General features: G+C 38.4%; 1 long non-coding RNA gene across 1 annotated transcript; it reads left to right on the forward strand.

The window, feature by feature from the left end:
- Nucleotides 1-1,592: 1,592 nt before the first annotated feature.
- Nucleotides 1,593-15,137, forward strand: LOC139188891 (uncharacterized). Its single transcript, XR_011572280.1, has 2 exons — nucleotides 1,593-1,895; nucleotides 13,766-15,137. It is a non-coding gene; the product is annotated as an uncharacterized lncRNA (long non-coding RNA).
- The last annotated feature ends 1,100 nt before the right edge of the window (nucleotides 15,138-16,237 follow it).

Genomic DNA, 16,237 nt, shown 5'->3' on the forward strand with positions numbered 1-16,237 from the left:
CGACGGTGGTAGGAGCCCTGGAACGGGGTGCTCGGAGTCGTGTCTAGAAACGGCGGGCGCCATGCGTAGGTGGTGAGAGTCCTGAGAGCTGGAGCTCGGATCTGGTTTCTGGTTGGCCGGATCTTGCATTTTGTCGAGTCAGGCGCTTAAAGCTCTCTTTCTCTCTTTTCTACTCTATTTTCTTGCGACCGTACTAGATGTGTTGACAGTGAGTGTTCTTCACTCAAGATCTAGATGGTCAGGTTAGGGTGTGGATCGGAGGCTTTGCCGCCGGAGGTTGAAGCTCTCAATTCGGAGGACATGGAGAACCAGAAAGGTTAGGGAATCGCAGTGAGAGATTGATTTGCTGGGTTTCTGCTGGGTTTTGTAGGGTGTGGGTTCAGAGAGATTGGCGACGGTGGTGGGGTTTGCTGGATGTTTCTCTTTGTATTCTTTTCACGGCGAATAAGGCAGAGGAAGAAAGTGAGTGTAGTGAGAGAGAGAGAGAGAGAGAGAGAGAAAGAAATCGAGAGGTGCTGGGATTTGCAGAAGAGAGAATGGTGTGGGGGTGAGGGACAAGTTGGGCTTTTTTTTCATTATTTTTGTGTTTTTGTATTTTTTAAATTTTTTAATATTAAAATGGGTCCATATTGACACGTGACGTTCACTTATTGTCCACGTGAGCGCCACGTCATCAATTAACAGAAATTCTAACGGAAAACTTAACGGAGTTATGAAACTGTCCTAAAATTAAGACTTGAGGTATGACTTTGGGATGAAAAACACTTTATGTACCAAATGTTAAAAACCACGAAATTTCAGGGTAGTAAACAGAGATTAACCCTAAATTAAATTTAAAAAATTGATGACTTTTAACGTTTGGTTTTTCTATACTTAGTTTATGCGGAAGAGAGTTATGACGTAAAAAACCTTACTGAAAACATCATTAACATAACTCTTGAAGGCAATAGATCAAGCCAAAGTTCCAATACAATTTCATGATGATCGATGTAAATCAAGGATTTTGTAAATTGAGGTTTAAATTTTTGAGAAAGACTTCACAACTCTGAAAACAAAAACTCTTTCATTTTGCATATCTTTGCACATTTAATATTTGTAATAGATTAGTAGTGTATGTATTATTTTTTTATTAGGCTCTTATTTTCGAGTGTAGATGTAGTACTTAAACGACATATGTGTTTTAATGTTTTGAAGTAATATTTATGTGGCAATGTGTGGTATGTGCAAATTTAAGAAAAAAAATATTTTTCTTAACGGGGTCATAATGGGTTATAACGGGTCGGGTCACTTTACCAGTATTGTTAAGGACCCGTTAAGATAACGGGTATGACACGACATGATCCGTTAAGATAACAGGTGTTACACGAAAACGACATGAACACGACAGACACGACCCGTTTGGCATGCCTAATCACTTGGCCTCCCTGGACATCTGACACGTAGCTATCGTTTTTTTTAATACTTGGATCATCACTGGGAAGGACCTAAGATTATGACATTGTCATGTTGTCCAATTAAATATAGCCACGTGTAATGTACAAAAGCTATCTAATAATATAACCAAACAACCAAGTATAACCTTGCCCCTATAACCAAACAGCCAATTTCTCCTATAAGCCCATGCCCTAGATCTCATCCCGTCAAACTGTGCCCAGTCGATCTCCTTCTTCCAACATCTGGTTATGTCAAATCCAACCCAAATATTTCCATCAATCTCCCTCCTCCGTCTACCTCATCCCAATCCCTATTTTCTTAGGGTGACCTCACCCCAAATCCCTCTTTTCTCCATCAACCTCATCCCCTCTCTCCCCGCCACTTGCCCCCAACTTTCTCCTCGTCTTTATCGTTACGTTGCTACTTTTTTCCGACTACCCAAAAACTGCAGCGCTCGCCTGGTACGCCTCTTCGATTTTGGGTATAAAGTTCCAATTTTTATTCATATGGGTTCTTATTTTTGCTACGTATGTTTAAGATTTTGCACCCACCAGGATCAAATTTGGGTGGGTTTTGTGAATTGGGCATCGAGTTTCTGATGCTTTTAGAGAAATGGATTGTTAGTGATGTTTTGATATTTCAATAGTCGAACTTGTGTGGCTGCATGCGTTTTTTGATTTCTACTGGATTTAGCTAACTAGGTTGTGCGGTTAATCTGTTTGTTCTCCAACTTTCTTACGATTTAAGTGCTTTTAGGTGAAGTACTTCCTGTGCCTATTTGTTATTTCTTAGTAGCTCAGAGGTATGAAATTTGATAGTATTTCGTGTTAATTTTAATGGAACTTGAAGAATGAGGAATGCATATCTTGCTTGTGAAATTTGATACTATTTTTCTTTGTTATTTGAAAATTTATGTGGTTTTCAATAGGTATAAATATTTACCTAAATATGAGAAAAGTTCAACAAACAAACAAAGATTTGTCATATTTTTTTTTTCCCTTGTCCTATCCGGTTCAATATCAAACACAGTATAAATAATACAGCCATTAGTTCGATACTGCACCAAACGCCCGACTAATTTAGTCAGTACTATCAGATGACTATTTATCCTATCCGACAAAAATAGTCAGTACAGTCCGTGTTGCCAAACGAGGCCAAAGTTTTCCAATGAATTCCAGTTCTTTCTTTTCCATAGTCCACCATAGATCTTTCGATAGTCCACCATAGATCTTTTTGATTCTTCCTTCTCTGATTTGGTATTTCTATTCTGCTTATACAATCAGAACCAAAAAATTAATATATTTATTGTTTGCTTTTGGAGTCACAAGTTTGGAGCATACACGTGGAAGGAAATGCAGCATCATAAATTGATTTGGGAAAAGGTTTTCTTTGCGTCTGGTTCCGTTTTCTTTCTGGTTTTTCTTTACACAGCCGTAAATATCCAAACTTCTTCTGCCTTCAGATAATCCCTTACCAAGTAAAAATCCCATGAGCAAAGCTACATTTGGGATATAATTGTATACTTGGCTTTTGGGTTTCATTTGAATTTCTAGATTGCTAGCAAATTTATGCTAATGAGACAATTTGCCCTCAGTGAACAAGATAGGGGAAGAGATCCTTTTCGGATCTCTTCCACCAAGATCACCGGATCAAGTGATCAGGGCCGTCCAAATTTCATCTAACGGTAAAAAATTATCACAACTTTTAAAGAGTTAAAACAGGTGGGCCGTTGGATGAAATTTGAAAAACCTGGATCACTTTATCTGATGACCTTGGTGGAAAACATGGTTTTACTTTTTAGCATAAATGAAGCTTTCTAGGATGCCACACTCTATGAGAAAAGCTAGGTTTAAGGGTGTATGAGTAATTTCCTATCAAATTTTTGTTATAATTATCATAAATTTAAAAAGGTGGTCATAATTCTATATGAAGTCGAAATTTTGGTTATTTTTTTCCAAATTTCTCATTTTTTTACTGCCATCTCTGTCCTTTTGAAAAATTGGAAAATTAGCCAAAATTTGAACCATGAATATAATTATAACCAACTATTATAACTTTTCGTAATTATAACCAAAATTTGACATGGAAATACTACAATGCCATTCCTTAACTAAAATAATTACAAAACTATATACTCTCCCTTGTATAGTCTGACACACCCCGACCTGGGAAGGTTGAAGCATGTTGGCCATCACCGAGAGGTGACGTAACCATGAGGGTAAGTGATGCAAAAAGTGAATAAAATTAAAACTAATTATACTAAATAATGAAAGGGAAAGAGTGTGCATTCGAGGGACGAACCCAGTACAATTATTCAGAGCATAATAGATGGTGAGACTATAGAAGAGTAGTCAAAGAAACTAAAGTACACTTATTACACAACAGTGATAAGTTTGTACGTCTAATCAGAAGAGAATGTCAGAACTGCCGAGATTCCTCGAGTGCCACAAAGAGTACAACTATTTAGGTCCTGGAGGGGCGAAAAACAAAGTTGAGTGGGTCAGCAAAAACAATGCTTATACGAAATCCTTTATTTTCGAATATACTAACCTTTCGTAGTAAAACAAGTATAGTTTCCTTGAAACGTACTATGAAAGTATGTAAACAATAATACAACAACATTATAGTAGAAGAGAAATCAGAAACATGTCAAATCATGATGTATCAAATGCCACAATAATATACTCATGCGATAATCAAGTATAGCTAAGTGCTCGTCCATCTAAGCTGACACACAAATTCGTACAGATAATTTCTGACACGAACATGACTGGGTGTAATCAATATGCTCTAGTACTACGATCATGTGAAGACTAGTGCAGAAGCACATCACATACAAGTAGGATTGTCTAATGCAATCTACCCGACATGATTGGCACCTAACTTGGATCCAAGGCGAGCGAATGGTGCGATGTGAACATACACGTGAAGGACTAGCCCTGGCCCTGGGGTGAGTACTAACACCGGGTGCAGCAAGATGAGCATGTACAAATATATAGGAATGCCATGACAACAATATCTAAACCATATAGTAACATTTATCACAATTATATAGCAGTTATCAATTATTTGGCAAAATATATATACTCAAAGTGAAGTAATTACACATTTATAGAAACTATAAATATGTATAGGTATAAAGCAACTGCCCACTCACAAGTACGTCGCTAGGTCGTAACCCCTGAGCCTAGCTTGGCCTCGAACGTCCTCGGGATATGTTTCCCCTATATGTGAAATAACTAAAATATAATTAATTAAAGCACATATACGGAAACTTAAATAAAACACCCATAGTTTACTCAAACCTAGGCTTTTCGGTCAAAAACTTCTTGCGTTCTTTGTCTCTTAAACTTGTCCACATATATTATTTACTAGCATATGTTTGATGCATCCTATGATTTGTTATTTGATATGTGTTCACAACTAAGTTTACACTGCATATTATTAGCAATGAATTGAATTATTGTTGACTAGGTTAACTTGTAGTGAACTAAGTTTGATTCATAGATTTGCATTTAATTAACTGACGAATTTGTACTTAATTGACCCGTGAGCTTGACTAGTCATCCCAACATACTTTAATTCATAATTACTTTGTCTTTACTGTTAGCATAATGAACTAATATGTAAATGTGTTCAAGTTTAGAAACTGTTGTTGTGAAACTAATTTGGGAAGACTCTGATTAGTTGATCATACTGATCGATTAGGATTTGTTCTTGCAATTGCACTTGCTATCACTCACTAACTTGTAACTAGTTGACTAGCTCATTTGGCTAGTCTACTGTGCAAAGTTAAATTTTTAATTGTAGGATATTCTGCCTAGTACCAAATTATACCCCTGGAGCTCTATTTCAATCGCACTTTACTCCCTGTAACTCAGAAGTCACAATTTTATTCCCTAAAACTCAAAATTCACTCCACTTTACCATGTTTCCGTTACTTCTGCTAACTTTTCGTTAAAGTTGCTGACATGGATGGGTAAAATTGTAATATCATAATTAGTTGGCAATTAGATTCACAATTTGCATTTGACATGGAAATTATATGGGATGCATCTGGATATAAGAGGATTAAGATAGTTTAGTTGGGTTTAGTCATGTTTATTTGGGATTGAACTAGGGGTTAGATTGAATTTCATAAGCAAAATTGGAAGACCCTTTGCAAATCGATCGATCGATCATTTGCGGCTGGAGATTGGTTCCGGGTGGAGATTGGTTTCATGACTAGGGAGTTGGTGGAGGGAAGAGGTGTTGTGACTGGACATTGGGTGGACTTCCTGGAATTTTTTTTGCTTGGGTTTTGAAAATGACAATCCCAAGAGAACTTGGAGCTCCTCAACCAGAGTATGGTAGATTTTGACCTTAAACTATGCTTACGGATTGTGATTTGGTTGGGGTCGAGGGTTTTAGGGATTATTGTATGTTTGGAGTTTATTTGTATGATTATTTTATTGTGCAATATGTTGTTTGAGAGTGCTTTTCAAGTTGTATTTGGGATCTCAGGATATAAAATAAGCTTGTGGTTCTTGTGTGCTTGTCCGAGTGCATTTGTTTGACTGTTTTAGGTTAAAAGGGTTTAGTTAATAATAAACATATGAAAAAATAGAGTCCACACAAATTGGGTCAAACTACAAGGTGTAATCCAAGCCCAAAAGATGAGGATGGGCTTTTACCCACAAATACATCCAGAAATACAACAACAACAACAACAACAACAACAACAAAGCCTTTTCCCACTAAATGGGGTCGGCTATATGAATCCTAGAACGCCATTGCGCTCGGTTTTGTGTCATGTCCTCCGTTAGATCCAAGTACTCTAAGTCTTTTCTTAGGGTCTCTTCCAAAGTTTTCCTAGGTCTTCCTCTACACCTTCGGCCCTGAACCTCTGTCCCGTGGTCACATCTTCAAACCGGAGCGTTAGTAGGCCTTCTTTGCACATGTCCAAACCACCGTAACCGATTTTATCTCCTATTTCCTTCAATTTCGGCTACTCCTACTTTACCTCGGATATCCTCATTCCTAATCTTATCCTTTCTCGTGTGCCCACACATCCAACGAAGCATCCTCATCTCCACTACACCTACGTGTTGATGCTTTACCGCCCAACATTTTATGCCATACAGCATTGCCGGCCTTATTGCCGTCCTATAAAATTTTCCCTTGAGCTTCAGTGGCCTACGACGGTCACACAACACGCCGGATGCACTCTTCCACTTCATCCATCCAGCTTGTATTCTATGGGTGAGATCTCCATCAAATTCTCCGTTCTTTTGCAAGATAGATCCTAGGTAGCGAAAACGGTCGCTCTTTGGTATTTCCTGATCTCCGATCCTCACCCCTAACTCATTTTGACCTCCGTTTGCACTGAACTTGCACTCCATATATTCTGTCTTTGGTCGGCTTAGGCAAAGACCTTTAGATTCCAACACTTCTCCCCAAAGGTTAAGCTTCGCGTTTACCCATTCCTGCGTTTCATCTATCAACACTACATCGTTTGCGAAAAGCATACACTAAAGAATATCATCTTAAATATTAAGTTTGTGATCTTTGCTAGATTGCTCCGGTCATTAGTGTGGATAAGTATGTAAATGGATAGAGACAGGAAGCAAACACAAGATGTACGTGGTTCACCCAGATTGGCTACGTCCACGGAGTAAAGGAGTTCTCATTAATTGTGAAGGGTTTACACAGGATATAGGTTCAAGCTCTCCTTTAGTGAGTACAAGTGAATGATTTAGTACAAATGACATTAGGAAATATTGTGGAAGAATGATCTCGTAATCACGAAACTTTTAAGTACCGAAGTGTGGTATCGTCTTCACTTGCCTTATCTGTCTCATAGGTAGATGTGGCATCTTCTTTGGAAGTACTCTTCCTCCCTCCAGGGGTGGTATCTTTAACTGGTGGAGATGGACAAGGTAATGTATCAATTTCACTTGACGCTTACTTGTAGTTTCAGGCTTGGTCAAGCGCGATACAAACCATGTAGTAGGAGTCCCCCAAGTCGCCGAGCTAGGGGATCTGCTGAAAGAGGTGACAGACAAGGTAAGCAATCAGAGCTCCAAGCAATCAGTCCCAGATCAGAAGTTTGATTTCGAGTTCCTGCTGATTGTTATCCTTCTCCTTATCTGGCAGGTAGCATGAAGGATAAAGAGAAGAAAAGGAGAAAAGGTGATATGAGATACTTTTGCTTTTGAAGAAGTAACTTTCCACAGGCTTATTCTTGAATTGGGCTGGAGGGTTTTCTTGTTTTCGCCAGAGTATAAGGCCGACTGAAGAATTTGAGGGTCAAAACAAGTCCATCAAATCTAGAGTACGTTCGACCATGCTGATATGGGATACTTTTGCTGTTGACAAAGTAGTGGATGTATCGGCACGTGTTCTGTTGCGCTTGTCTCCACATGCTTCCTTGTATCCTTCTCACTTGCCCTATTTGTTCCTCAGGCAGATGTGGTATCTTCTCGGGAAGCATAAGATGTTGAAGATGAGTACTCGAGAGCAATAGGGTTCCAGGCAGTCAGTTCCGGACTGGAAGCTTGATTCCAAGTGCTGACTGATTGCTCTCTTTCTCCTTGTCTTGCAGGTAAGAACAAGGCCAAAGGAAAAGACAGGGAAAAAGCATGATATGGGATACTCTTGCTTTTAACCCTGATGATATGAGATATTCTTGCTCTAGTGTAGCTTGTTTGCAGAGGTATTCTCGGGGGGAAAGAAAGCTGAGTATTTCGAGAGGCTTCGTTGGGAGTGCCCTCTCAGATATGAGGAAGGGTTGAGCATTTTTGCAGGTCTGCTTGTCCGTTGAGGATGGAGGTCGACATATATAGGAGTCTCCCTAACAAGGAGTAATACTATTCTTTTACTCTGCTTGGTCATAGCACGGTAGTGGAGCTTCACGTGTTTTAGCTCTGTCAGAGCACTTTGAAAAAATGGTCTGTGGTATCTGGAAAGCTGATGTTACGTGTGAAGATTACAGACAAGCTTTATCCAAGGAGATCTGGCTCTCGAAGTTGAGAAAGCGGTGTGAGGATTACAGACAAGCTTTATCTAAGGGGCTCTCGAAGTTGAGAAAGCGGTGCCTCTTCGGTTTTCGAACAAGCAATCCTGTCGGGGATCTGTCTCTCGAGATTCGGAGAACGGTGCCTCTTCGATTTTTGAGAAAGCAATCCTGCTAGGAGTCTAGCTCTCGAGATTCGGAGAGCGGTGTCTCGTCACTTTTTGAGAAAATAATCATGTTGGGAGTCTGGCTCTCGAGATTCGGAGGACGGTGCCTCTTCGATCTTGAAGCAAGCAATCTTGTTGGGAGTGTTTTCTCGAATGTGAGTAAAGGTTAGGCCTGTTTGCTAATCTACCTTGCCACGGAGCACAGAGGTTGACCCACAGGGACTTTCCAATTATCCAGCAATGGTCCTGTTCCTTTACCCTTGTGGGTAATAATATGGTAGCTAGACCTTCAAAATTTATGTGTCTAAACTTTGTTAGTGTTGTTTCTTTGCTATTCTTTTACCTTTCTTGGTCATAGCGATGTAATGGGAGCTGCAAGCTTCACGTGTCTAAACTTTGTCAGAGATTTTTGGCAAAGTTATCTGTGGTACCCGTGAGCTGATGTTGCGTGTGGAAAGTGAATGATTGAACAGTAACATTCACGTGCTTTCTACTTCACTAGAAATCTTCGACAGAATGCCCGTAATTTCCGCAAAGTTGAGTGTGCATGTGACAGGTGCTGACAAGGCTGAAAAAGCAGGTGCCTCTTCGATTTCTGAGATCGACCCTCATGGCCTCTACCTCTCCCCCATGTAACAAATTCTAGAGCTTTCCTAGGATGCCTATAAATAAGCATCACCTGCAGCAAGTAAAGGAGGAGAAAAGAAAAAGAGAGGAGAAACTCTGCAGAAAATAAGAGCAACTTTGAGAGAAAATATCAAAAGGCAACGAACTGCTGCCAGAAAAGAGAACAAGGAGTACAATCATTCGTGCATTCAAGTCAAGAATAAAAAAGAAGAACATTCATCACCAGGTATGAAATAAGTTCTGTTAATATATTTTTATTTCTCTGGTTCAATGTTGTGTTGCAAATGGAAGTAAAAAAAAGTACATAACCAACTACTCAGAACTTGTAAACTTCAGTTTATACAAGAAAACTGCCGGAATAGGTTTTTATGCAGGGAAGGTTTCTTAAATGGTAGACCGACTACTCTTCTATACCTGCAACAACAACACAAAGCAATCCAAAAAAAATGGCAGCAGCCACATGTCTTCTCTCTGCCTAAATTTGAAGAGAACAAAAAAAAAAACACAAGAGTTCCACTCCCCACCACTATCGTCATTCCCATGAATTTCTTCGGGGTGGCCTAGACCGTCCCGTGAAGTTCCCATCAAGACAAGAAAGAGGGGAGCCATCGGTCAAACAATGGATTTGATAAAGAAAGAGCAAGTTTCAAACTCCAAACATCGACCTAAAAGCATTCAAGAGGAAAAGTAGGAAAACATACTCCAAGAGAGTGACTAGAGGAAGAAAAGTTTCTGTAAAAGCTAAAGAGGTGACCGACTCATGCTTGGGAAGTTCCCCAATTCAACACTTGACAAAGGCAAATGAATAATGTGGATGCCATTTTTGTCAAATATTGGGTCAAAATATTGACCAAAAGCATTGAAATGAAACTGTCAATATGCTACAAGACAAAAGGGAAAGAAAGAAAATTTCCCAATCTTTAAATGGACAGCTAAGAGATATTGCTTCTCTGCCACGTGAAGTTGGATTTAAAAGAGTTCAAGCTGTCCCTAGTTCATGGAGAAGGAAAACTTGTTGTGCCACGTGAAGTTGGATTTAAAAGAGTTCAGGATGTCCCTAGTTTACAAAAGAAAGAAAACCTTGCTGTCAAACTTCCCAAATTAATTGGGAAACACATGGCAGCCTTTACATTAACACCCAAAGAACCAGAAAACAAATCAAGACTACAAATATTTTTTTTTTGGAAAAGCATCACTTTGTAAGTGTTAATGAGGAAAAGGGCAAGCATCGAAGACAAAACATAAATGGGAACACAAAAGGGGTATCGAAATGCTCACTGTCAAGACCAGTCAAAATAATCATCTATGTAGAAACAGAAATGCCAGAGAGTGATAATACATCAAAACCCATCCAAAAGTATAGCAGATACTATGAGCACGTTACCACAAATTTCTGAATGCAAAATCTCACCTTTGGAGCCATGAGTCAACACTTGTTTTCAACGAACTCGGTACTGCAAATAGTGTGTCCAACAACCAAGCCTGCGACGCCTGCACAAAAAATTATCACAGTTCAGAGCAGCCTCAACCCACTCCAAATCAAGTACAAAAAATAGAAAACGAAAATGGAATGACCTGCTGGTTATTTTCTCCTTTTCGCTTTGAATTTTCGGTACACAAGAGAAGCATAAGCAAGATGGTATAGCAGAAAGAAAAGAGAGCCCGTGGCCTACATAAAAAGGTCTCTACGGTTTAAGGGGAAAAGAAGATAAAATTAGAACAATTCAAAAGAGTTTGAATTCCGCCAACCTTACCTATTCTCACTTTGAAATCCACGGATACTCAATCCAAATAGAAGTCTGAAATATAACGAAATTCACGGGATCCCAAATATATTGGAATAGTTTCTTGCATCTGGAGGAAAACCACCAGGTTTTAGAGCTAAGAAAATGAGGAATCGCTGAAGACATCTTGCGGGGAGGCATGAATCCTAATGAAATCTGTACCTCCCGTGGAAGAGGAATAGAGTTTGTTGAAAACCGAGTCCTATTTGGACTTAGAAGTCTTAAAAGTTACATAAAGAAAATGGCTGTCAGATTGGAAAGATATTTGGGTCAAATGGTTCAAAACCCCATAATAAATAGAAGAACAGGAAATGCAACAAGACAGGACAAGGCGCCATCAAGTTCCATTTATAAAAAAATAACAAAAGGGTAGGATGTGACGTGGTCCCTTAAAGCCCTTCCAGATTGTTTTACTCAACACTAATTAATAGGTCATTTACCTATTAATTATTCAAAAGCCCAAACGGAATGAAGCCGTACCAAAATTAGTGGCAATTGATGGCCAAGTCCCATTCGAAATTCCTAAAATTAGGAATTGAAATGAAAATCTCCATCAAGCAATTAAGTAAGGGAAAGGCAAAATAAAACCCTTACTTCACAAAGCCTATTAGGCAAATACGAAGGTCATATATGGGTTTTAAATAAATCCAATTGACTACTCAGTTTACCAAGTCTGAATACAAATATGCATATCCAAATCAAGCACATAATGAACTACGCCGGTTTGATTCCGTTAAGGATACGTAGGCAGTCTAATATCAAGTTTTAGACACAACCGTGAAACCGAAACGAATCCCTGGTTTATATAAACTAAATTCACTCCTGCTATCAAATACCAAAATGGCACAAAGCTGAACAAAAGTCTCAAATGGCATGAAGCCATATCAAATTTTCAAATGCTCCTCGCCCGCATGAGCTAAAACTGCACAAGGCATCAAATCCAAATAAGTACCAAATTCGTGAACTACGAGTGACTTGATCCTTCAAGAGGGTACGTAGGCAATCTAGAATTCAACCTAGATGCAGTCACAAAATCAAACAAACACCAAAGTCCTCAAATTACATTTTATTCTAATTAGAATCAAAGGGTATTCCTTTCCCAAAAGAAGGGTTGTAATTAATAGGCGCATAGTCTAGAATGGGTCGAACTTGAATTAATAAAACCCTCTTCGGAAAATTGAACGAGGGTGAAATTGTGTCGAGTGAATTATTTGTTTACATATTATGTACAATTTTTGCTCAACAGTAAGGTAGGGTTCTACGGGCTGGTTTGGTATTGATGTGTTTTAAAAAAAAAACTGCTTATGTTGTGCTGTGAGAATAAACAGCTGTGAAATAAAGCAGCTGAATGTTTGATAAATTTTTTTTGTAAAAGTGTTTTTGGAAAAAAAAAAAAACAGTATTATAGTGTTTGGTAAACTTTTATGTAAAACAGCCCTGACCGTGTGAAATAACCAAAAAGGGTATAATACTATATTATTATTATGATATTTTATTTAATATTACTATTTTTATGTGAGGATTTTGTGTGGCTGTGGGGCCCACACCCCATTTCCCTTATCCCCGTGTCTTCCTTTCCCTCTACACTCTCGAACTGTCTCGAAAACTCTCAGCTCTCTCTCTCTCTGTCTCTCTCTACACTCTCTCCTCCAATGAGACAACCCCACACACAAACCTTTGATCTCAGACCATCTAACCACCAGATTATCATCATCTCTAGCCCTACGAATTTAACCCCAAGTTTGGGTTACGGGAATCGTGTTTTGGGTGCTGGGGATAAGAAAATCTGAGAACTCAAATCCCTGAGCTCTCCAGCAAGAATCAGGACAAAATCAGTTAGCCGCCCACTCCCTCTCTCATCCTTTTCTTTGTCTCTCTCTCTCCTATCTAGAATTATAGAGTTATCCTTTTTGCCTAATTTTTTTTTTCACTACCATTAGTTTCCCAATTTCATCTCCTCTGCCATCCATGGTGTCTGCAAGCTCTCACAAACCACCCATCTCCTCTGCCATCCACTACTTTCCCCACTACTTTCCGATGCACCTTCCTCTTCGAGTTGTAGAATGAGCTTGCTAAGAAGATCTGTTGTGTGAAATTGTGCATCTTGGATCGAGTTGTTGATGGTTTTTGACAGCTGGGTTTTGGATTTGTCTTTTTGGTCTGCTATGCGATGACGAGTTGAAAAATACTCCAATGGAATTTTGATTTCAAAATTTGAAATCCGGCGAAATAAGAATATCAACTATGAAGATTCGATCTTCAACCCAGCAAGAAGGAGAAACGGATGAGGGTATTTTTGAGATTGTGAAAGTTTCATTAAGTTGGTTTTGAGAAGCAGCATTTTGTTGCTTCTGCTTTTTGCCACTTTTCAGCTTAAAATGACAGTGACTTTGAAAATAAGCAAAATTACCAAACACAAATTTTACTCCCAACTTTTTTTCATCCCTGCTTTTTTTTTTTAAGAACCTCAATGCCAAACTAGGGCTATGTGTGGTTGTATGTAGCCTTTTGAAAGGTTTTATTCATGTGAAGTAGAGACAAAGCAACATTCTTCAAAAACAGAGCTACTACACTACAAAGAACAATTATATTCACATATGGATTAAACTATAACTACGCCTGATTAAATTATGTTGTATTGGGGGTTTATGCTAATCTTGTGTATATGTTAGTGAAAGCACACTAATCCATCTCTAAATTCTAATTTTCTATGCTACATTTCTAATTTCTATGCTACATTTGATTATGTGCTTTTGTAGATGATGTTGATATCTTCACTTTCAAGGTAGTGTGGTGAACTTACACAATTTGATAAAGACGGTCTCAAGTGGGAATATAGAGGTGGTACATACAAATGGTATGACTTTTGTCTGGGGACTACATCTCAATGCTAGAAATGAAGTGGTTAGTTAAAGAAGTGGGAGAAAGTGAAGTTTGCTCATTCTATGCATTTCAAGGAAAAAAGAATGGTTGAGTTATTAGAGGCTGCAGAAGTGCTACAAATTATGTATTCCTATCCACCTGGCAAGTAGAAGATCATAGAGCTTTATGTGAAGCCTCAGCCACAAGAATCTGCAAAAGAAGATAAAATTCTTGATGAAGAAGAAAATGATTATCTTAAGGACTTAGAAATTCAAGCAAATAATGAGGAGGATGGTGCATAAGCAAATGAAGGTGAATTTGGAAATATGGGGAACAAAGCTAAAGGAGAGGAAGGGAAAGACAAGAAAAAAGGCCCTAAATCTCCCAAGGACAAGGGAAAACAAGTAAGTGATTTTGATGATGTTGAAGGCAGCGATGATGAAGATTATGAAGAGGTTTACATGAACAAAATGAGGAAGATGACATAATACTTGAAGATGAGAAAGATGAAGAGGTTTTTGAATGTTATGTGTACCATGTTGAAGGTGACAATGTAGAAAACTTAGAAGCACATAATGAGTTCACTGAAGAAGGCCCTATAGATCCAAGAATCAGTACCCCATCAAATTCAAGTGAGAGTGAAGCACACTGTAGGTGTGAAAAGAACTAGGCCTCTACCCAAATGGAGAGAATTTGTACCATATGTGGAAAATGAAAAACCCATAGTTAGAATTGGGCTTAATATTTCAAAGTGCAAAAGTTTTTAGAGAAACAGCAAGAAGGCATTCTGTCCTTATTGTAGACAATTCCGATTCCAGCAAAATGATAACACAAGGGTTAGTATCAAATGTGTTATTGGGTGTCCCTTTCTCATTCGTGCTGCCAATGTAAAGAATTCTACATATAGTGAAAACATTTGTGGACAAGTATACTTGTGGGATGGGCAACCAAAACATCCATGCTAATGCTCCATACTGTAATAAGGTACCTACGTGGCTGCAGAAGCAGAGAGCCACAGTCTAGCTTGGCATTATTGAACAGATCATGTAGTCTTGGTAAAAAGAACAAGTCAAATTTTTTTTTGAGGAATTATGTTTTGGATGTTGGAAAGCAAACCAAGAGTTAGTTCAGGTATGAAATCTTTGTTTTGGAACATTTAAAACTCTTTTGTTTAGGATTTAGTTGTATGGTATCAACATTTCTACTGAACTGTTGTATGAATTGGTATTTTTGGATGATATCAAAATTTAAGCCTATTTTATTTTTCTATTTTCCAGTGTAATTTGCGTACGAATACATGTTAGAATCAGTTATAGTGATGATTTGGACAAGGTTTGTATGTCTCATATGCCCTACATTGTGTTTGAGGTGGATCCAAAGCTCAAACTATGGACAAAAAGCCAAAAATGAAGTTAATATACAATCTGGAACAAATTTTTCGTCATTTAAAACATTTAGTGACGATCTTCATCTAATTGTTTGTAGCTAAACGTATTTTGCTTCTTTTTAGTGGCTTGCTTTTTGAAAAAATTGCGTCTCTAAAAGCCTGTAATTCAAAAAAAATTACAAAGACAATTATACCAAACAAAAAATCCACGTTAGCATGGTTGCCGCGTCACATTTTTTAAATCAACGTCTGCATTTTTTAAATTCACGTCAGCAACTTTAAACTTTAACGGAAAGTTAACGAAAGTAACAGAAACACGGTAAAGTGGAGTGGATTTTGAGTTTCAGGAAGTAAAGTGGTGACTTATGAGTAAAATGGGATTGAAATAGAATTCCGGGTGAAGGAAGATTTTTTACAAAACGAAGTTTATTTGAGCAACATCTATGCATGCAATTAACAATTACAGCGGAATCATGCTTGTATGCACTCAAAAACAAAACTTACCAATGAAATTTAAGGCCTAGTAGTTGTCGTGAACCAAGACTCAACTAAAAAACAAAGTGAGTTGAGAAACTTTATACATTTGAAGCACCTCTTTGCTTAGCAAAGGTTAATCAACCATGTGAGGGCCTTCATTCCTTGCTTCTTGGCTCCATGGATTTCTTGGAGGAGGATGGAAGAATGGATTCTCTAAGTTCCCAAGAAAGGGAACCTTTAAGTTTCCACACCAAGGAGAGACTTGAAGAAGATATGAGTGACTTTGGAGGAGGATTGATACTAGTAAATCCCCTCCAAGGGGGCCGGCCTCCTAGAGAGAAAAAGAGAGCTTTTGTTTTCTCCAATTTCCTCAAAAGAGAACCCTTATGAATTTTTGGCTATAAAGTCCTTTATATAGTCACTTCACTTAAGTGACAAAAACAACAAAGCCCTTTCTTTCATGCTATGGCCGGCCTTTTAAAGGCTTTGGCTGTTTGGGCCCTTT

Source organism: Malus domestica, chromosome 10 (assembly GCF_042453785.1).
Source record: "Malus domestica chromosome 10, GDT2T_hap1".
In the NCBI taxonomy this organism is placed as follows: Eukaryota; Viridiplantae; Streptophyta; class Magnoliopsida; order Rosales; family Rosaceae; genus Malus; species Malus domestica.